At 40.0% G+C, this 22,095-nt stretch overlaps 1 non-coding gene across 1 annotated transcript; it reads right to left on the reverse strand.

Moving 5' to 3' along the window:
• Window positions 1–3,848: 3,848 nt before the first annotated feature.
• Window positions 3,849–3,956, reverse strand: LOC130970879 (small nucleolar RNA R71). Its single transcript, XR_009082126.1, has one exon. It is a non-coding gene; the product is annotated as a small nucleolar RNA R71 (small nucleolar RNA).
• Window positions 3,957–22,095: the final 18,139 nt, after the last annotated feature.

The following is a 22,095-nucleotide window of genomic DNA, read 5'->3' on the forward strand; positions in this document are numbered from 1 at the left end:
GTGTCACTAACGTTCTCGAAGATTGGCACACATACGTTAAAAGAGCCACGTTAACTAAGTTAACGTGGACTCTAACGTAGGAAAGGGGGAGGCTCTCAACGTTATCGGGAAAGTTGAGTCCCAATAACGTGTGCGAAGGACAAAGAGGCAACGTTAGTGGCAACATTTGTGCCACTAACGTTGAGGTTAATGATGAGCGGATAATTTGTACCCTTTTTGGCATTGTTTTTAGTATGTTTTTAGTAGTTTTAGTTAAGTTCTTAGTATATTTTTATTAGTTTTTAGTTAAAATTCACTTTTCTGGACTTTACTATGAGTTTGTGTGTTTTTCTGTGATTTCAGGTATTTTCTGGCTGAAATTGAGGGACCTGAGCAAAAATCTGATCCAGAGACTGAAAAGGACTGCAGATGCTGTTGGATTCTGACCTCCCTGCACTCGAAGTGAATTTTCTGGCGCTACAGAAGCCCAATTGGCGCGCTCTCAACGGCGTTGGAAAGTAGACATCCTGGGCTTTCCAGCAATATATGATAGTCCATACTTTGCCCAAGATTTGATGGCCCAAACCGGCGTTCAAAGTCACCCTCAGAAATCCCAGCGTTAAACGCCGGAACTGGCACCTAAATGGGAGTTAAACGCCCAAACTGGCATAAAAGCTGGCGTTTAACTCCAAGAAGAGTCTCTACACGAAATTGCTTCATTGCTCAGCCCAAGCACACACCAAGTGGCCCCGGAAGTGGATTTTTATGTCATTTACTCATCTCTGTACACCCTAGGCTACTAGTTCTCTATATATAGGACCTTTTACTATTGTATTTTCATCTTGGTTCTTCTGGTTCCCTCTCTGGGGCCGAAACCAATGATCACTTTGTTCTTATGTATTTTCAACGGTGGAGTTTCTACACACCATAGATTAAGGTGTGGAGCTCTGCTGTACCTCGAGTATTAATGCAATTACTATTGTTCTTTTATTCAATTCCGCTTGTTCTTTGTCCAAGATATCACTTGTTCTTCAACTTGATGAATGTGATGATCCGTGACACTCATCATCATTCTCACTTATGAACAAGGTGACTGACAACCACTTTTGTTCTACAAGCAATCAAGGCTCTAGTGAATATCTCTTGGATTCCTGATACACGATGCATGGTTGATCGCCTGACAACCGAGTGCTCGCCTGACAAACGAGCCAGCCATTCCGTGAGATCAGAGTCTTCGTGGTATAGGCAAGAACTGATGGCGCCATTCAAGAGAATCCGGAAGGTCTAACCTTGTCTGTGGTATTCTGAGTAGGATTCAATGATTGAATGACTGTGACGTGCTTCAAACTCCTAGCAGGCGGGGCGTTAGTGACAGACGCAAAAGAATCGATGGATTTTATTCCGGCCTGACCGAGAACCGACAGCTAATTAGCCATATGCTGTGATAGAGCATAGGAATATTTTCACTGAGAGGATGGGAGGTAGCCACTGACAACGGTGAAACCCTACATAAGCTTGCCATGGAAAGGAGTAAGAAGGATTGGATGAAGACAGTAGGAAAGCAGAGAGACGGAAGGGAAGGCATCTTCATACGCTTATCTGAAGTTCCTACCAATGAATTACATAAGTACCTCTATCTTTATCTTTATGCTTTATTCGTATATCACTATACCCATTTGAGTCTGCCTGACTAAGATTTACAAGGTGACCATAGCTTGCTTCATACCAACAATCTCCGTGGGATCGACCCTTACTCGCGTAAGGTTTATTACTTGGACGACCCAGTGCACTTGCTGGTTAGTTGTGCAAAGTTGTGTAGTGATCACAATTTCGCACACCAAGTTTTTGGCGCCGTTGCCGGGGATTGTTTTGTGTATGGACAACTGACGGTTCATCTTGTTGCTTTGATTAGGTATTTTTTCTTCAGAGTTCTTAAGAATGAATTCTAGTGTTTCAAGGTGATGTTCTTATCATCACTAAAGCTGATTGATCTTCATCAATTTAGCTCTTGAATGCAATGTCCTGCTGAAGCTTGGCTAGCCATGTCTAATTCCTTTAGACTGAAGCTTTAGACTAACATTGCATGATTCCTGGAATTCTCATTAAGAACTTTGATACCTTTATTTTCTTTTCATATAATTTTCGAAAAAAGCACAAAAAAAATTACAAAATCATAAAAACCAAAAATATTTTATGTTTCTTGCTTAAGTCTAGTGTCTCATTTTAAGTTTGGTGTCAATTGCATGCATTCATTCATGTGTCTTAAGGATCTTCAAGTAATTCTTGATTATTTCTTACTCTAATCTTTAAATTCTCTTGACTTGAGTGTTTTGTGTGTCTCATATGCATTCTCATTAGTGTCAGTAGTATACAAACTGCTAAGTTTGGTGTCTTGCATGCATTGTTATTTGATTTTAGTTGCATTTTGATTATTAAAAATCCAAAAATATTTTAAATTTGTGTCTTCTCAAGTCAATAATACAGAGAATTGAAGATTCAGAACATACAGCAGAGGAATTGCACAGAAAAAGCTGGGCGTTCAAAACGCCGACAGCCAGGGTGCCTGGTTGGGCGTTTAACGCCCAAAAGGGTAGAGTTTTGGGCGTTAAACGCCAGAATGTGCACCATTCTGGGCGTTTAACGCCAGGATGGCACAAGGGGGAGGATTTTGTTTTCAAATCAGTTTTTTTTCAAGTTTTCAAAGTTTTTCAAAATCAAATCTTTTTCAAATCATATCTTTTCAATCAAATGTTTTCAAAATCAATTTCTTTCCTTTTTCAAAGATACTTGCTATCAATTAATGATTTGATTCAACATTTCAAGTCTGTTGCCTTTTCTGTTGAGAAAGGTTTAATGTTTGAATCATATCTTTTCTTGATAGCCAAGTTATTAATTTTTAAAATCAAATCTTTTAAAAATGTTTTCAAATCATATCTTCTCAATCACATTTTTTTAAACCAATCATTTCTTCTTAACCTCATCTTTTTCAAAATAGTTTTCAATCAAATCTTTTTGACTTCTAATTTCAAAATCTTTTTCAAAAATCACTTTACTTCTTTCCCACTTTTGTTTTCGAAAATCAATTAGTGTTTTTCAAAATGTTTTCAAAATCTTTTACTTAATTTTCGAAAATTACTTCCCTTCTTCTCACATCCTTCTATTTATGGACTAACACTATTCCTTAATGCAAAATTCGAACTCCATCTTCTTTGATAAGTTCGAATTTTCTACTTCTGTCTTCTATTTTTCTTTTCCTCTGACACCTAAAGGAATCTCTATACTGTGACATAGAGGATTCCACATTTTCTTGTTCTCTTCTCTTTCATATGAGCAGGAACAAAGACAAAAGCATTCTTGTTGAAGCTGACCCTGAACCTGAAAGGACCTTGAAGCGAAAGCTAAGAGAAGCTAAGGCACAACTCTCTGTAGAGGACCTAACAGAAATCTTCAAAGGAGAAGCACACATGGCAGCCGAAAACAACAATAATGAAAACAATGCAAGGAAGGTGCTGGGTGACTTTACTGCACCTACTCCCGACTTCTATGGGAGAAACATCTCTATCCCTGCCATTGGAGCAAACAACTTTGAGCTTAAGCCTCAATTAGTTTCTCTAATGCAACAGAATTGCAAGTTTCATGGACTTCCATTGGAAGATCCTCATCAATTTTTAGCTGAATTCTTTCAAATCTGTGACACTGTCAAGACTAATGGGGTAGACCCTGAGGTCTATAGACTTATGCTATTCCCTTTTGCTGTCAGAGACAGAGCTAGGACATGGTTGGACTCACAACCTAAAGAAAGCCTGGACTCATGGGAAAAGCTAGTCAATGCCTTCTTGGCAAAGTTCTTTCCACCTCAAAAATTGAGCAAGCTTAGAGTGGAAGTCCAAACATTCAGACAGAAGGATGGAGAATCCCTCTATGAAGCTTGGGAAAGATACAAACAATTGATCAGAAAATGTCCTTCTGACATGCTTTCTGAATGGAGCATCATAGGTATTTTCTATGATGGTCTCTTTGAACTATCCAAGATGTCTTTGGATAGCTCTGCTGGAGGATCTCTTTATTTGAAGAAGACGCCTACAGAAGCTCAAGAGCTAATTGAAATGGTTGCAAATAACCAATTCATGTACACTTCTGAAAGGAATCCTGTGAACAATGGGACTAATCAGAAGAAAGGAGTTCTTGAGATTGATGCTCTGAATGCCATTCTGGCTCAGAACAAGATATTGACTCAACAAGTCAATTTGATCTCTCAAAGTCTGTCTGGAATGCAAAATGCACCAAGCAGTATTAAGGATGCTTCATCTGAAGAAGAAGCCTATGATCCTGAGAACCCTTCAATGGAAGAGGTGAATTACCTAGGAGAACCCTATGGAAACACCTATAATTCTTCATGGAGAAATCACCCAAATTTCTCATGGAAGAATCAAGAGAGACCTCAACAAGGTTTCAACAACAATAATGGTGGAAGAAATAGGTTTAGCAATGGCTAGCCTTTTCCATCATCTTCTCAGCAACAGACAGAGAATTCTAAGCAGAACCCCTCTGATTTAGCAACCATGGTCTCTGATCTAATCAAAACCACTCAAAGTTTCATGACTGAAACACGGTCCTCCATTAGGAATTTAGAGGCACAAGTGGGACAGCTAAGCAAGAAAGTTACTGAACACCCTCCTAGTACTCTCCCAAGCAACACAGAAGAAAATCCAAAAGGAGAGTGCAAGGCCATCAACATGGCCGAATTTGGAGAGGAAGGTGAGGGAGTGAACGCCACTAAGGAAGACCTCAATGGGCGTGCACTGACCTCCATTGAGTTCCCCAATGAGGAACCATGGGAATCTGAGGCTCAAAATGAGACCATAAAGATTCCATTGGACTTACTTCTGCCTTTCATAAGCTCTGATGAGTATTCTTCCTCTGAAGAGGATGAGTATGTCACTGAAGAGCAGGTTGCTAAATACCTTGGAGCAATCATGAAGCTAAATGACAAGTTATTTGGAAATGAGACTTGGGAGGATGAACCCCCTTTGCTCACCAAAGAACTGGATGACTTGTCTAGGCAGAAATTACCTCAAAAGAGACAAGATCCTGGGAAGTTTTCAATACCTTGTACCATAGGCAACATGACCTTCAAGAAGGCTCTGTGTGACTTAGGGTCAAGTGTAAACCTCATGCCTCTCTCTGTAATGGAGAAGCTAGGGATCTTTGAGGTGCAAGCTGCAAGAATCTCATTAGAGATGGCAGACAACTCAAGAAAACAAGCTCATGGACTTGTAGAGGATGTTTTGGTGAAGATTGAAAACCATTACATCCCTGCGGATTTCATAATCCTAGAGACTGGGAAGTGCATGGATGAAACCATCATCCTTGGCAGACCCTTCCTGGCCACAGCAAAGGCTGTGATTGATGTTGATAGAGGAGAGTTGATCATTCAAGTGAATGAAGAATCCTTGGTGTTTAAGGCTCAAGGATATCCCTCTGTCATCATGGAGAGGAAGCATGAAGAGCTTCTCTCAAATCAGAGTCAAACAGAGCCCCCACAGTCAAACTCTAAGTTTGGTGTTGGGAGGCCACAACCAAACTCTAAGTTTGGTGTTGAACCCCCACATTCAAACTCTAAGTTTGGTGTTGGGAGGTTCCAACATAGCTCTGAGCATTTCTGAGGCTCCATGAGAGTCCTCTGTCAAGCTAATGACACTAAAGAAGCGCTTGTTGGGAGGCAACCCAATGTTATACTTTATCTATTTCGTTTTGTTATTTTATGTTTTTTGTAGGTTGATGATCATAAGAAGACACAAAATCAATTGAAAAAGCAAAACAGAATGAAAAACAGGAAGAAAAACAGCACACCCTGGAGGAAGAACCCACTGGCGTTTAAACGCCAGTGAGGCTAGCAGTTGGGCGTTTAACGCCCAGTCTGGCACCATTCTGGGCGTTTAACGCCAGAAAAGGGCACCAGACTGGCGTTAAACGCCAGAAAAGGGCAAGAACCTGGCGTTAAACGCCAGGAATGGGCACCAGCCCGGCGTTTAACGCCAGAAATGGCTCAAAACGTGATTTTGAACGCCATTTGGTGCAGGGATGACTTTTCCTTGACACCTCAGGATTTGTGGACCCCACAGGATCCCCACCAACCCCACCACTCACATCCATCCTTCATAAAACCCCATCTACCTCACCATTCCAAATTCAAACCACTCTCCCACCCAAACCCACCCAAAAAAGCCGAACCACAAAGCCACCTCTATCTCCTCCATTTCTTCTTCTTCTACTCTCTTCTTTCTTCTTTTGCTCGAGGACGAGCAAACCTTTTAAGTTTGGTGTGGTAAAAGCACTGCTTTTTGTTTTTCCATAACCATTTATGGCATCCAAGGCCGGAGAAACCTCTAGAAAGAGGAAAGGGAAGGCAAAAGCCTCCTCCTCCGAGTCATGGGAGATGGAGAGGTTCATCTCAAGGGTGCATCAAGACCACTTCTATGAAGTTGTGGCCATGAAGAAGGATCAACTTTGATCAAAGGTTGGACCAAGTCCTCATAGACATTTATGAAGAGGGCGCTCAATGGAAGAGAGATTCAAGAGGCAAGCCGGTTCAATTGAGAAGGCATGACCTCAAACCCGTGGCTAGAGGATGGTTGGAGTTTATCCAACGCTCAATCATTCCCACTAGCAACCGGTCCGAAGTTACTCTAGACCGGGCCATCATGATTCATAGCATCATGATTGGAGAAGAAGTGGAAGTTCATGAGGTTATAGCCCAAGAACTCTATAAGGTGGCGGACAAGTCCTCTACCTTAGCAAGGTTAGCCTTTCCTCATCTCATTTGTCACCTCTGTTATTCAGTTGGAGTTGACATAGAGGGAGACATCCCCATTGATGAGGATAAGCCCATCACTAAGAAAAGGATGGAGCACACAAGAGACCCCACTCATCATGAGATCCCTGAGATGCCTCAAGGGATGCACTTTCCTCCACAAAACTATTGGGAGCAACTGAACACCTCCCTAGGAGAACTGAGTTCCAACATGGGACAACTAAGGGTGGAGCACCAAGAACATTCCATCCTCCTCCATGAAATTAGAGAAGATCAAAGAATCAGGAGAGAGGAGCAACAAAGACAAGGAAGAGACATTGAGGAGCTCAAGCACTCCATAAGACCTTCAAGAGGAAGAACAAGCCGCCATCACTGAGGTGGACCCGTTCTTTAAACTCCTTGATTCTTTATTTTCTTGTTTTTCAAAATTATGCTTTATGTTTATCCATGTTTGTGTCTTATGATCATTAGTGTCTTAGTGTCTATGCCTTAAAGTTATGAATGTCCTATGAATCCATCACCTTTCTTAAAAGAAAACTGTTTTTATTACAAAAGAACAAGAAGTACAGGATTTCGAATTCATCTTTAAAACTAGTTTAATTAGTTTGATGTGGTGACAATACTTTTTGTTTTCTGAATGTATGATTGAACAGTGCATATGTCTTTTGAATTTGTTGTTCATGAATGTTAAAATTGTTGGCTCTTGAAAGAATGATGAAAAAGGAGACATGTTACTGAGGATCTGAAAAATCATAAAATTGATTCTTGAAGCAAGAAAAAGCAGTGAATACAAAAAAAAAAGAAGGAGAAAAACGAAAAAAAAAGAGGAGAAAGAGAAAAAGAAAGAAAAAGAAAGAAATAAAGTTGTGATCCAAGGCAAAAAGAGTGTGCTTAAGAACCCTGGACACCTCTAATTGGGGACTTTAGCAAAGCTGAGTCACAATCTGAAAAGGTTCACCCAATTATGTGTCTGTGGCATGTATGTATCCGGTGGTAATACTGGAAGACAGAGTGCTTTGGGCCACGGCCAAGACTCAATAAGTAGCTGTGTTCAAGAATCATCATACTTAACTAGGTGAATCAATAACATTATCTGGATTCTGAGTTCCTAAAGAAGCCAATCATTCTGAATTTCAAAGGATAAAGTGAGATGCCAAAACTGTTTGGAGGCAAAAAGCTACTAGTCCCGCTCATCTAATTTGGAGCTAAGTTTCGTTGATAATTTGGAGTCTATAGTATATTCTCTTCTTTTTATCTTATTTGATTTTTAGTTGCTTGGGGACAAGCAACAATTTAAGTTTGGTGTTGTGATGAGCGGATAAATTGTACCCTTTTTGGCATTATTTTTAGTATGTTTTTAGTAGTTTTAGTTAAGTTCTTAGTATATTTTTATTAGTTTTTAGTTAAAATTCACTTTTCTGGACTTTACTATGAGTTTGTGTGTTTTTCTGTGATTTCAGGTATTTTCTGGCTGAAATTGAGGGACCTGAGCAAAAATCTGATCCAGAGACTGAAAAGGACTGCAGATGCTGTTGGATTCTGACCTCCCTGCACTCGAAGTGGATTTTCTGGAGCTACAGAAGCCCAATTGGCGCGCTCTCAATGGCGTTGGAAAGTAGACATCCTGGGCTTTCCAGCAATATATGATAGTCCATACTTTGCCCAAGATTTGATGGCCCAAACCGGCGTTCAAAGTCACCCTCAGAAATCCCAGCGTTAAACGCCGGAACTGGCACCTAAATGGGAGTTAAACGCCCAAACTGGCATAAAAGCTGGCGTTTAACTCCAAGAAGAGTCTCTACACGAAATTGCTTCATTGCTCAGCCCAAGCACACACCAAGTGGGCCCGGAAGTGGATTTTTATGTTATTTATTCATCTCTGTACACCCTAGGCTACTAGTTCTCTATATATAGGACCTTTTACTATTGTATTTTCATCTTGGTTCTTCTGGTTCCCTCTCTGGGGCCGAAACCAATGATCACTTTGTTCTTATGTATTTTCAACGGTGAAGTTTCTACACACCATAGATTAAGGTGTGGAGCTCTGCTGTACCTCGAGTATTAATGCAATTACTATTGTTCTTCTATTCAATTCCGCTTGTTCTTTGTCCAAGATATCACTTGTTCTTCAACTTGATGAATGTGATGATCCGTGACACTCATCATCATTCTCACTTATGAACAAGGTGACTGACAACCACTTTTGTTCTACAAGCAATCAAGGCTCTAGTGAATATCTCTTGGATTCCTGATACACGATGCATGGTTGATCGCCTGACAACCGAGTGCTCGCCTGACAAACGAGCCAGCCATTCCGTGAGATCAGAGTCTTTGTGGTATAGGCAAGAACTGATGGCGGCATTCAAGAGAATCCGAAAGGTCTAACCTTGTCTGTGGTATTCTGAGTAGGATTCAATGATTGAATGACTGTGACGTGCTTCAAACTCCTAGCAGGCGGGGCGTTAGTGACAGACGCAAAAGAATCGATGGATTTTATTCCGGCCTGACCGAGAACCGACAGCTGATTAGCCATATGCTGTGACAGAGCATAGGAACATTTTCACTGAGAGGATGGGAGGTAGCCACTGACAACGGTGAAACCCTACATAAGCTTGCCATGGAAAGGAGTAAGAAGGATTGGATGAAGACAGTAGGAAAGCAGAGAGACGGAAGGGAAGGCATCTTCATACGCTTATCTGAAGTTCCTACCAATGAATTACATAAGTACCTCTATCTTTATCTTTATGCTTTATTCGTATATCACTATACCCATTTGAGTCTGCCTGACTAAGATTTACAAGGTGACCATAGCTTGCTTCATACCAACAATCTCCGTGGGATCGACCCTTACTCGCGTAAGGTTTATTACTTGGACGACCCAGTGCACTTGCTGGTTAGTTGTGCAAAGTTGTGTAGTGATCACAATTTCGCACACCAGTTAACGTAGCCTTTACTTGGGTAAGAAACGTTAGTGAAAAAGTTGAATGACACTAATGTTTTCGAACCCACTTTCTCATTGAATGTTAACACCTCTAACATCCTGAGCTAAAGTCTCTGCCCACTTCACACTTTCTCTCTGCAAGTAAAACCAAGCCCAAGTGAAGAAGAGAACTGCTCCAAACTGAAGATCCAAAGGCCCAAGACTTGAAGAATCAACTAGAAGAATAGAAGAGTAGTATATATAGGAGTAGTTTTGAATTATTATGGGAGTTGGAAAAGAGTTCTGAAAAGGGGGGAAAAGCATTACTCTCTATTTTTTACTTTCTTTGCTCTTCTAGTTAAGAATGTATTCTCCATCTTTGTTTTCATTTTTTACAGCTATGAACAAATAAACCCATTTCATTGGGTAGGGAGCTCTGTTGTAATTTGATGGATCAATACTAGTTTTCTTCATTCTTCTTCTATCTTTTCTCTTGATTTTACTTGAAAGCTTTCGATCTTCATCCCATTGGGTAGTTATCTTAGAAAAGAAACTATTCAAACTTGGATCCCTTCTGAACCTTGAAAGAGGAATGAAGAGATCAAGCTAGAAATGCTTTCTCATGCTGGACCAAATTGGGTTTGGATGGATATGTGACTATAATCCTCTCAAAACTTGATTTGGGAAATGCATGTGGTATAATCAGTGACCACACTTCCTATCTTTTCATGAGCAATTCACCAAGGAATTGGCTATTGATCAAGATTTGAGAGATTGAATTGCAAGAAATTGTAATTCAATCAATTAAGATTGCCAAGGAGATCAATGAATGCATTGATTGAGGAAGAGATAAAAATGAACTTGATCCGGAGAATTGCAACATCTCATGTGCCCAATGAACTCCCCAATTCTGATCTCACCCATTCTCTTTAATTTCTGCATTTATTTTCATGAGCAAACACCCCATTCCCATTTACAATTCTGCAATTTAATTTTAGTTATTTACTTCCAGTTCTTTAATTCTAGCATTTACTTTTCCGTCATTTACATTCCCGCCATTTTATTTTCTGCAACTCTCAACCCAAATTCTGAATTTGCTCAACTAGAACAATCTTCTAATTAAAGTTGCTTGATCAATCAATTCCTGTGGGATTCGACCTCACTCTATTGTGAGTTTTTACTTGACGACAAATTCGGTACACTTGCCGAAGGAAATTTGTTGAGAGACAATTTTCACCTGCATCAAGTTTATGGTGCCGTTGCCGGGGATTGATTGTGCATCAACAATGATTAGATTGGAAGATTACTAGATTGAGCATTTTTGTTTTTTTGATTTAATTTTCTGTTTGAGTAACTTACTTTCTGTCTTAGTTAACTTCTTCCCTTCCCCCTCTACTCTTTCGTTTTTCTTTGTTATTTACAATTCAGTTTGCTAACCCGCTAACTGTTTGAAACTAACACTAATTCTGACAACAATACTATCTGCACATATTTTTACTTGCTTGTACTTGTTGGTTGTATGACAGGGAGAAGAAGCGGGGCTTCAACTTCCTTCGATTCTGAACCAGAAAGGACCCTCCTTAGATTAAGGAGGGAAGCAAGAGGGAAACGTGCAATCAGTGCTGAAGAGGAGGAGGAACAGTTTGAACTAAACATGGAAGGCAACATAGAAAACCAACATGAAGAAGAGGCTAATAACCATGGGGGAGGAGGTAGAGCAAATCATGTTGGGGAGGATAGAAGAGTGTTAAGCTCTTATATCAATCCCAACCCAGGCAACTGTGGGAGAAGCATTCAGAAGTCCACCAAACATGCCAACAATTTCGAGCTAAAACCTCAGCTTATCACTCTTGTGCAGAATAATTGCTCTTTTGGAGGAGGTACTCAAGAAGATCTGAATCAACACTTGACCACCTTCTTGAGGATTTATGACACAGTGAAGTCCAATGGAGTCCACCAGGATGTCTATAGGTTGCTCTTGTTCCCTTTCTCACTCAGGGACAAGGCATTCAAATGGCTCGAATCCTTCCCAAAAGAAAGCCTGACAAATTGGGAGGAGGTAGTGAATAAGTTTTTTGCAAGGTTTTACTCCCCGTAAAGGATCAATAGGCTGAGAACTGAAGTACAGACATTCAGATAGCAAGATGGGGAGACACTTTATGAAGCTTGGGAAAGGTTCAAAGACCTAACAAGAAGGTGTCCACCAAATATGTTTAATGAATGGGTGCAGTTGCATATCTTCTATGAAGGCTTGTCATATGAATCAAAGAAGGCAGTAGATCATTCCTCTGGAGGATCCTTGAACAAGAAGAAGACCATTGAAGAAGCCATAGATGTCATTGAAACTGTAGCTGAAAATGACTACTTCTATGCTTCCGAAAGAGGGAACACTAAGGGAGTAATGGAGCTAAACAATGTAGATGCTCTGCTGGCTCAAAACAAGCTCATTACCAAGCAGTTAGTTGACCTCACCAAGAAGATGGAAAGGAACCAAGTGGCAGCAATCACCACCTCATCAACAACCCAAGAAGAAGTTGAAGAAGTTGAAGAAGAGGACCTTGAGCAAGCCAACTACATTGAAAATTCACCTAGACAGAACTATGATCCATACTCCAAGACATACAACTCTGGATGGAGGAACTACCCAAACATTGGGTGGGGGAATCAGCAAGAGCAAAGCCAAGACCAGAGACGTTACAACTCCAACAACAATGCAGCTCATCAACAATTCACACAGAGGACATATCAACACCCCCACAACAACACCTCTCATCTTTCCACCTCTAATCCCAATTTACCATCAATTGATGACAGACTCTCTAAGCTTGAAACCTTTGAAGGAATATGCCAAGAGATTCAAGAAGAGAAGGTGTTCAAAGAAGAGGTACGAGCCAACATTAAGAACCAAGGAGAGACCATCAAGAAGCTGGAATTCCAAGTGGGATGCTTAGCGGAGAAGATTCCCAAACCTACTGATGGCTTTCCAAGTGACACGGAGAAAAACCCAAGAGGAGAAGCAAAGAAAGTAAGATGGGAAGATTGCAAAATGGTCACTACAAGTGATCAAGAGGATGAAGACGAGCAAAGCAACCTCTCCCAACAGCCTGAAGACAACTCAACAGAGGAGGAGGATAGAGATCACCAAGAACCAGAAATCTCACAACAAGAGTTGCTGAAGCTCTATGCACCATTTCCCCAACTGCTCAATGGTGCTGTGGGAAAGAGAATATACTCAAGGTTCCTAGACTTGTTTGCATCTCTGCATGTGAACATACCATTCATCAAGGCCATACAACAAATTCCTGCATTCATCAAGTACATGAAGGAACTTCTTCCCAGGAAAAGCTCACTCAAAGGAGGCCAAACTATAGTGTTAAACAAGGAATTTAGTGCCCTTATTCAACCTAAATTGCCTGCAAAAAGAAGAGACCCAGTGAGTTTTCACATCCCCTGTGCCATATGGGAAACAATGTTTGCTAGAGCACTCTGTGATTTAGGGGCAAGCATCAACTTACTGCCCCTATCCCTGGCGAAGAGGCTGCAGATCAATGAGATAATGCCCACAGATGTGGTCATCAGACTGGCTGACAAGACTCAAAAGCAAGCAATAGGAATGGTGGAAAATGTGTTACTAAAGGTTGGGAAATACTTTCTCCCAACAGACTTTGTCATCCTGGACATGGAAGAGAGTCACACTCACCCAATCATATTGGGAAGACCCTTCCTAGCTACGGCCAGAGCACTCATAGATGTGGAGAAAGGGAAGCTAATATTGAGGATCCATGATGAACGGCTCAGCTTTAATGTCTTCAAACTCTCACAAGAAGTAGACCAAGAGCACAAGGAACCAAGTAAAGATCATGATGAGATGCTGAAGGAGGAAGCAAGCACTGAAGCACACCCAACCTATCTGGAGACTCCTTTGGTTGATAAACAAGGGAAACAGCAACTACCACAGCTCAAGGAAAAGTTAGAAGAACCTAAACCTCTAGAGGCATGTGAAGACAACATCACAAATTCCTTAGAAAAAGAAGTCATCAAGAGCAAGACAATATCAAAGGACACAAGGAAGAAGGTACCAAGGAAGTGGAGGAACAAAAAGATCCCTACGGAAGACTTCTCTCAAGGAGATAGAATGATCTCAGCTTACTTTCCAAATATCCCCCCTAATCTCCCTACTGTACCATCTCAGTTACCTAAAGTCTTCACAATCAACAGAATTCTCTCCCTGGAACATGTAGAGATCATTGATACAACCAATGGATACAAGTCCACAGCGAGAGGGGAGGACTTCAAGCATTACCAACCACCCTGATGAGGGAGAAACGTCAAGCTAGTGACGCTAAAGAAGCGCTTCATGGGAGGCAACCCATGTTTTATATGCTTTTAGAAGATAGTAAATAAGTCAATATTTATGAATTCAAACCCAAACTTGACAAAATCTTGGTGGAATACTTATTGTGCAGTATACAGTGAAGAACAAGTTTGGTGTTCAAAGCATGCCAAGAAAGCATGAATGCAGCCAAGAGCATGCTAGTCTTGGAAGCTTTGAACAGAACTTTTCATCATAGTGCTCCAAACTAAGTTTGGTGTCACCCCATGGTGCCACTAATATGCATATAAGGACCCACGAATAGTTAGTTAGTTAGTTGGAATTCATGAATAAATAATTTAATCTTTTCTCATTTTTTTTAATTCTAGCCGTAAAGTTCATGTTGTCGTTTTGATATCTTTTCTCACCTTTCTTATTTTGTCTTTATAGGGAAAAGAAAAGGAGCATTGATGGGGATTGATTGGACAATTAAATGGGGGAGGTTCAGACACTTCATGAAGAGAACTACACACTTGTTCTAAAAAGGGAATACATTGGAAAATGTTGCCATGCAACATTAGAAAAAGGAGACACCTTAAAGACCAAGCAATCTCCATCATAAAGTTGGTGATCCTTGTCCTTTATCCACACATAACCCCAACCATCCATAAGGCAACCAATCCATCAATCCACACCCTCCATTTATTCACAACTTCCACATATAAATAATCCTTGTTCCGTACCCACCTTCATTGTCATAACCCACACTTCACAACTCTTCATTTCGGCACAAGACACTCCCTTTCACAGTACAAACATTTCCCCCTCATTCTCTTCATTGCAATAAAACCCTAAACAACCAAAAGTCTCCAAAACCTTACCACCTTCACATATCAACTCTCATTCATGGCCTCTTCAAGTCCCAAAAGAAGGAAGGGAAAGGAACCCATGGAGCAACACCCGTATGATGAAAAGAGGTTCAAAACTGCCTTCCATGAACGAGAATTTGAGCGGATAAAACTCAAAAAGATACTGCCCGAGTTAACCTTCCAAATCAATGAAAACGAATACCCACAGATTCCGAAGAAGATTGAAGAAAGAGGGTGGGAATTGCTCACTAATCTAGAAGGGAAGATCAATGCAAACCTCATCAAGGAATTTTACGCAAATATGGTAAGAGAAGACAAAACCAGGGACCCAACCTTCAAAAGCTATGTAAGAGGAAAGGAGGTGGACTTCAGCCCAAGTGCTATAATGAGAACTCTTCACCTGAAAGTACCACACTTTGATGAGCCCAGTTATCATACAAGGATAAATAAAAGCCAAGACAATGACGAGCTCACTGAGATCGTGGGTGACATTTGTGTTATAGCAGCTGACTGGGAGAGGTATAAAGATGGGAAACACAGGTTCATCAAGAGGGGAGACCTTAACCCAGAAGCCAAGGGCTGGTTTGAACTCGTAAGGAGGTCTATTCTCCCAGCTGCAAATAATTCAGAGGTGAATATTAATCGGGCAACTATGGTACATTGCCTAATACAAGGTGGAGAAATCAACGTGCATGAACTTATAGCTGAAGGAATTCTAGAGTCAGCCGAGAAGCTTGAATCAGGTGCCAGACTTTGGTACCCCAGCACCATTTTCAGATTGTGCAAAAAGGCCAAGGTGGTCTTTGAGGATAGCAAACCGGACTGGGTAAACCCTGGGAAATTAATGACAGTCCAGCGTATGGTCTACACTACACCTGCACAGCAACAAAGAAGGCCACAAATAGGGAGACTAAAAGCAAAAGAAGGAGCTCATCAAGAGGAGTCTCATCAGGAAGAATATCAACAAGAAGAGCATCCTTACTCAGCAGACTTGAATATGACTCACCTTCTAAGAGCTATTGAAGATATGGGAGTGATACATATGAAAGGGCAAGAGCAAATACTAAGCTGGATGAGCCAACAAGAGGTGTGGCAGAAACAACAAATGGAGCAGTAACAGGAACAATACTCCCAGCTTACTCAAACCATCACCCAAGTTACTGAAAGGCAAGAACGTCAAGATAAGCAATTGCAAGAACTCAATCAGCGGCAAATAGCTCAGATGAGAACATTCAATGAGTTCACTGTACTTAATGAAGGACGTCAATTACATAGGGAAGAGTTCAATGTAAACACTCAAGCAAGGTTGAACTACATGTCCAGTAATATGCATCATCTACACTATGCCATCCCTACATATGATGAGGTCCAAAAAGATTTTGTAGAACAAGAAGAGAGGAAGGTGAAACAGCAAAAGGAAACACTCAAGAAGAAGATGGAAGATGGTGGTTTCTGGAAGAAACTCTTTGGAAAAGGCAAAGGGAGTGGGAGTACAAGCACTCATGAGGGACACAAGGAAGACAAGCAAGGAGGAGAGCATGGACAACCACTAGAGTAAAAGGTAGTGGAGTTCCTTCTTTACTCCATCTTTTTCTATGCCTTAAATAAGGAAGATCTTGGATGAAATAGGACATGCTTCCATATTAGTTTGAACCTTTTCAATTCTACATTTTAAGTCTATTGCTTAGGTCTATGATTTCTGGTTTAAGTGTTACTGCATCATACCATTACTTATTGTATGCGTGTCCTTTTGAATCAAATGAAAAAGAGAATGATTGTGTTTTAAAAAGACCAGAGTGGAGTTCATAATATGGAGTAATTTTCTGAATCTTTGGTGTGATCATAAGTTAGCTAAGTTGGTTCAACCATAAGGTGGGAAGACAACTATCTATCCTGAATACTATGCTTTGAACACACCCCATGAGACCATATAAGTAAGAAGATCCTAATAAGAGAAAGGAAAAGAACAATGAAAGTGAAAAACAAAAGAGTAAGCAATAAGAATAGGCACCAATGGTTTTTAATCTTGAAGCATGTGTCTGTGGTGCTCCTGTATGAGGGATTTACTTGGATGAATAAGCTCTTAGGGGTGCCTTATCACTTGGTAACTTGGGTTAACTAACCCGGGATTATCAGCTGAAAGTCCACTATCAAGAGTAACCCTCACTACAGAGCCTTTAGTAACCCAAAGAGGTGCTGGACACCAAGGTCTCAAGAAGGAAAATAAATGAACCAGATGCCTGTGGTGTGTATGTATGGGGGAGAGACTTGAGGGAGTAAGTCCTTAGGGGTGTCTCAATACCTAGCACCTTGAACCAACTGGTTCGGGAGTGTTGGCTGAAAGCTTATCTTAAAGAGTTGCCCCCTTACAGAGCACCTAGCCTGAAGAACACAAATAAGCCATGAAATGACAATAAAAGGATCAATAAAAGTCTCATGGTATGTAAGCAAAGCCAGTGTTTTAGAACATGATAAAGGTCTGAAAGCAAGTAATGGAATGAACCTAAGTTGCTATGCATGAAACCACCATAAAATCAGTAACATGACCTCCACAAGAATGACTCATTCCTCTTGGTATTTCATTCATCATTCTCTTGTTCCAGTACTTGCTTAGGGACAAGCAAGCTTTAAGTTTGGTGTTGTGATGCCAGGGCATCTTGGCCAGTTTCACTGACCTTATCTTTACTGTTTTTAGGGTAATTTCATGCATTTCCTTAGGAAATAAGCTTGTTTTGGGTAGATATTCACTTACACCTTGATTCAAGCATACATTGTGCATTTTACATGATTTTATGAGGATTTTGCATGAATTTAGTGACAAATTGTATGTTGCATTACCCATGACTTGGACTAGAACTTTGATGCACTCTATTGCTTGATTTCAGGAACAAAGGAAGCAAGGAAGAACCACTTAGCAGTCACGTTAATCTAATTAACATGGCCATTAACATGGAATGGGAGGTAACTTGCAAAGTTAATGAGAAAAGTGATTGCCAATAACGCTCTCGAAGCCATCATTGCCCACGTTAAGAGTCACGTTAACTAAGTTAACGTGAGCTCTAACGTGAAGAAAGGACTTTGAGCCAACGTTAGTGACACTTAACATTATCACTAACGTTGGCCAATGATCATAAGTGGCCACGTTAGAGTCCAAGTTAACTTGGTTAACGTGGCCTTTAACGTTAACAAGGGGAAGGAAGCCAACGTTAGTGACATTCAACATTGTCACTAACGTTGGCCTAAGGTGCAATGTACCACGTTAACTTCCACGTTAACTTGGTTAACGTGGGAGCTAACGTGAGAAGCAAGAATGGTCGACAACGTTAGTGACACCCAACATTGTCACTAACGTTAGAAGCAACCACAAAACCACAAGGAGCCACGTTAACTTCTATGTTAACTTAGATAACGTGGAAGCTAACGGCGATGAGTGAAAGATGAGCCAACGTTAGTGACACTCAACATTGTCACTAACGATGGAAATGGTTTGCAAGGCCACGTTAGAAGCCACGTTAACCTAGTTAACGTGGACTCTAACGTGAGATAGGGGCATATTGGAACGTTAGTGACAATGTTGAGTGTCACTAACGTTCTCGAAGATTGGCACGCATATGTTAAAAGAGCCACGTTAACTAAGTTAACGTGGACTCTAACGTAGAAAAGGGGGAGGCTCTCAACGTTATTGGGAAAGTTGAGTCCCAATAACGTGTGCGAAGGACAAAGAGGCAACGTTAGTGGCAACGTTTGTGCCACTAACGTTGAGGTTAACGTAGCCTTTACTTGGGTAAGAAACGTTAGTGAAAAAGTTGAATGACACAAACGTTTTCGAACCCACTTTCTCACTGAATGTTAACACCTCCAACGTCCTGAGCTAAAGTCTCTGCCCACTTCACACTTTCTCTCTGCAAGTAAAACCAAGCCCAAGTGAAGAAGAGAACTGCTCCAAACTGAAGATCCAAAGGCCCAAGACTTGAAGAATCAACTAGAAGAATAGAAGAGTAGTATATATAGGAGTAGCTTTGAATTATTATGGGAGTTGGAAAAGAGTTATGAAAAGGGGGGAAAAGCATTACTCTCTATTTTTTACTTTCTCTGCTCTTCTAGTTCAGAATGTATTCTCCATCTTTGTTTTCATTTTTTAGAGCTATGAACAACTAAACCCATTTCATTGGGTAGGGAGCTCTGTTGTAATTTGATGGATCAATACTAGTTTTCTTCATTCTTCTTCTATCTTTTCTCTTGATTTTACTTGAAAGCTTTCGATCTTCATCCCATTGGGTAGTTATCTTGGAAAAGAAACTATTCAAACTTGGATCCCTTCTTAACCTTGAAAGAGGAATGAAGAGATCAAGCTAGAAATGCTTTCTCATGTTGGACCAAATTGGGTTTGGATGGATATGTGACTATAATCCTCTCAAAACTTGATTTGGGAAATGCATGTGGTATAATCAGTGAACACACTTCATCTTTTCTCATGAGCAATTGACCAAGGAATTGGCTATTGATCAAGATTTGAGAGATTGAATTGCAAGAAATTGTAATTCAATCAATTAAGATTGCCAAGGAGATCAATGAATGCATTGATTGAGGAAGAGATGAAAATGAACTTGATCCGGAGAATTGCAACATCTCCTGTGCCCAATGAACTCCCCAATTCTGATCTCACCCATTCTCTTTAATTTCTGCATTTATTTTCATGAGCAAACACCTCATTCCCATTTACAATTCTGCAATTTAATTTCAGTCATTTACTTCCAGTTCTTTAATTCTGGCATTTACTTTTCCGTCATTTACATTCCCGCCATTTTATTTTCTGCAACTCTCAACCCAAATTCTGAATTTGCTCAACTAGAACAATCTTCTAATTAAAGTTGCTTGATCAATCAATCCCTGTGGGATTCGACCTCACTCTATTGTGAGTTTTTACTTGACGATAAATTTGGTACACTTGCCGAAGGAAATTTGTTGAGAGACAATTTCCACCTGCATCAGCGCCGTTGCCGGAGATTAATTTTAATTGACAAACTACTAGTTCATTGATTATATAGATTAGGTACCTTTTCCTTTTTGTTCTAGTCAATTTATTTGCTTTTATTTCTTTCTTTTCTTTAGTCACTTAACTGTTTGTGTTATTGCTTGCTTGATGTTTCCATCATTTTAACAGAGGGAATTTCAATCTTCTTTTCCTTTTGTTATCTTTATGTTTATGCAAGAAATTCAAGAAGAGAAACCTCTCATCTTTGATTCAGAAATTAAGCAAACGTTTTAGAGGCTAAGGAAGCAAGCAAGAAACGAAAGAGTGATATAAGAGGTTGACAATGCTTCAGACATAAACATGGCTGAACCTCACAATATAGGTGAGAACTATAGTGCAAACAATGGTGCTCAACTTGCCATGAGAATGTTGGGTTCATATACAACCCCCAACCCTAGGAATTGTGCGAGCAACATAGTTGCCTGATAAACCCCATTTGTAGAGTTTATCTTGTGTTGAATTTAAGGGATTTTATGACATTTTACCCACATTTATTCAATGAAATAGCATGGTTTCATGATTGTCTCCCAATTTGTGCTTAAGTGTGAAAACATGCTTTCTAGGTCCTTAATTAGCTAAATTTAATTCACCTTTGATTCCACTAGATGCCTTGATGTGTTTGTAAAGTGATTTCAGGTTGAAAAGGCTAGGGAATGATCAAAGGAGTGAAAGGAAAGCATACAAAGTGGAGAAGATCATGAAAAGCCAAAGAATTGAACTCGCCCATGGATGCGTGCGTGCACCTTGCGAATTACCCCATGGACGCGTACGCGTGCTGTGCGCATACGCGTCGGTGCTGGTATATGATTTTTTAATGAAAACGTGGCCAGCGAATTCAGAAGGGTTGGGGGCCCATTCCCAACCAACTTTGGCGCCAAAAATGCTATTTAAAGCCAAGGATTGAAGAAAAAAGGGGGATTCCATCATCCACACTCATTAGGATTAGTTTTGAGTTAGTTTTAGAGAGATAAGCTTTCACTTCTCTCTAGGATTAGGATTAGGATTAAGTTTAGTTCTTAGATCTAGATTAATCTTTGCTCTCATCTACTTCTACCTTTCAACTCCTTATTGTTACATTCATTCTTCTTCTATTCTTTTGTTGTAATTTCCTTTATGATGCTTTTATGTTTTGTTGTAGATCTACTCTTGTCTCTTCTATTTTCTTTCCATTCAATTCAAGGTAATTCATAATAATTGTGCTTCTTTTGATTGTTGTTATTAATTCTTTGCAATAATAGTTGTTAGATTTCATTGTTCTTGTCAATTTACTATACTTATCTTTTGTGCCTTCCAAGTGTTTGATGAAATGCTTGGTTCGATTTTAGTATAGATTTTGTTCCTCTTGGCCTTGGTTGAGTAATTAGATTCCATCACAATTGATAAGGATACCTAGGATAGGATTTCTAGTTCTCATATCTGGCCAAGAGCTTTGTTAGTTGTTAGTCTATTTCTTTTGCAATTTACATTTCTTGTCTATTATCTCAAAAACCCCAAAATACATCTCATAACCAACAACAATACACTTTATTTCAATTCCTAGGGAGAACGACCCGAGGTTTAAATACTTCGGTTTATTAATTTTAGGGGTTTGTTTTAGTGACAAACAATCTTTTGTATGAAAGGATTATTGACAAGATTTCATTTGAGAAATTCTATTCCATCAAAAATCCAATTCATCATTGCTCCCACTTTCAATGCTAATAACTTTGAATTGAAGCCACAATTGATTTCTTTGATTCAATAGTATTGCCAATTTGGAGGAAGCTCACAAGAGGACCCCAATCAACATATCTCTAGCTTCCTCCATGTTTGTGGCACTGTGAAGACTAATGGAGTCCCTGTAGTGGTCTACAGGTGCTATTGTTTCCTTTCTCAGTGAGGGATCAAGCTTGGCAATGGCTTGAGACACAACCCAAGAAAAGCATCGTCACTTAGGATGATTTGGTAAGCCAATTTCTAACTGAATTCTTTCCACCTCAATGGCTAACCAAGCTGAGAACAGATATACAAATTTTCAGGCAACAATAGGGAGAAACTCTCTCTAAGGCATGGGAGAGATATAAGGAGTTGTTAAGAAAATGTCTTCTAGAAATATTTGCTAATTGGTTCAATTGAAGATTTTCTATGATGGCAACACTTCTGCATCAACAAATTCTTTGGATAATT

The sequence above is a fragment of the Arachis stenosperma genome, chromosome 3 (assembly GCF_014773155.1).
Source record: "Arachis stenosperma cultivar V10309 chromosome 3, arast.V10309.gnm1.PFL2, whole genome shotgun sequence".
Classification (NCBI taxonomy): Eukaryota; Viridiplantae; Streptophyta; class Magnoliopsida; order Fabales; family Fabaceae; genus Arachis; species Arachis stenosperma.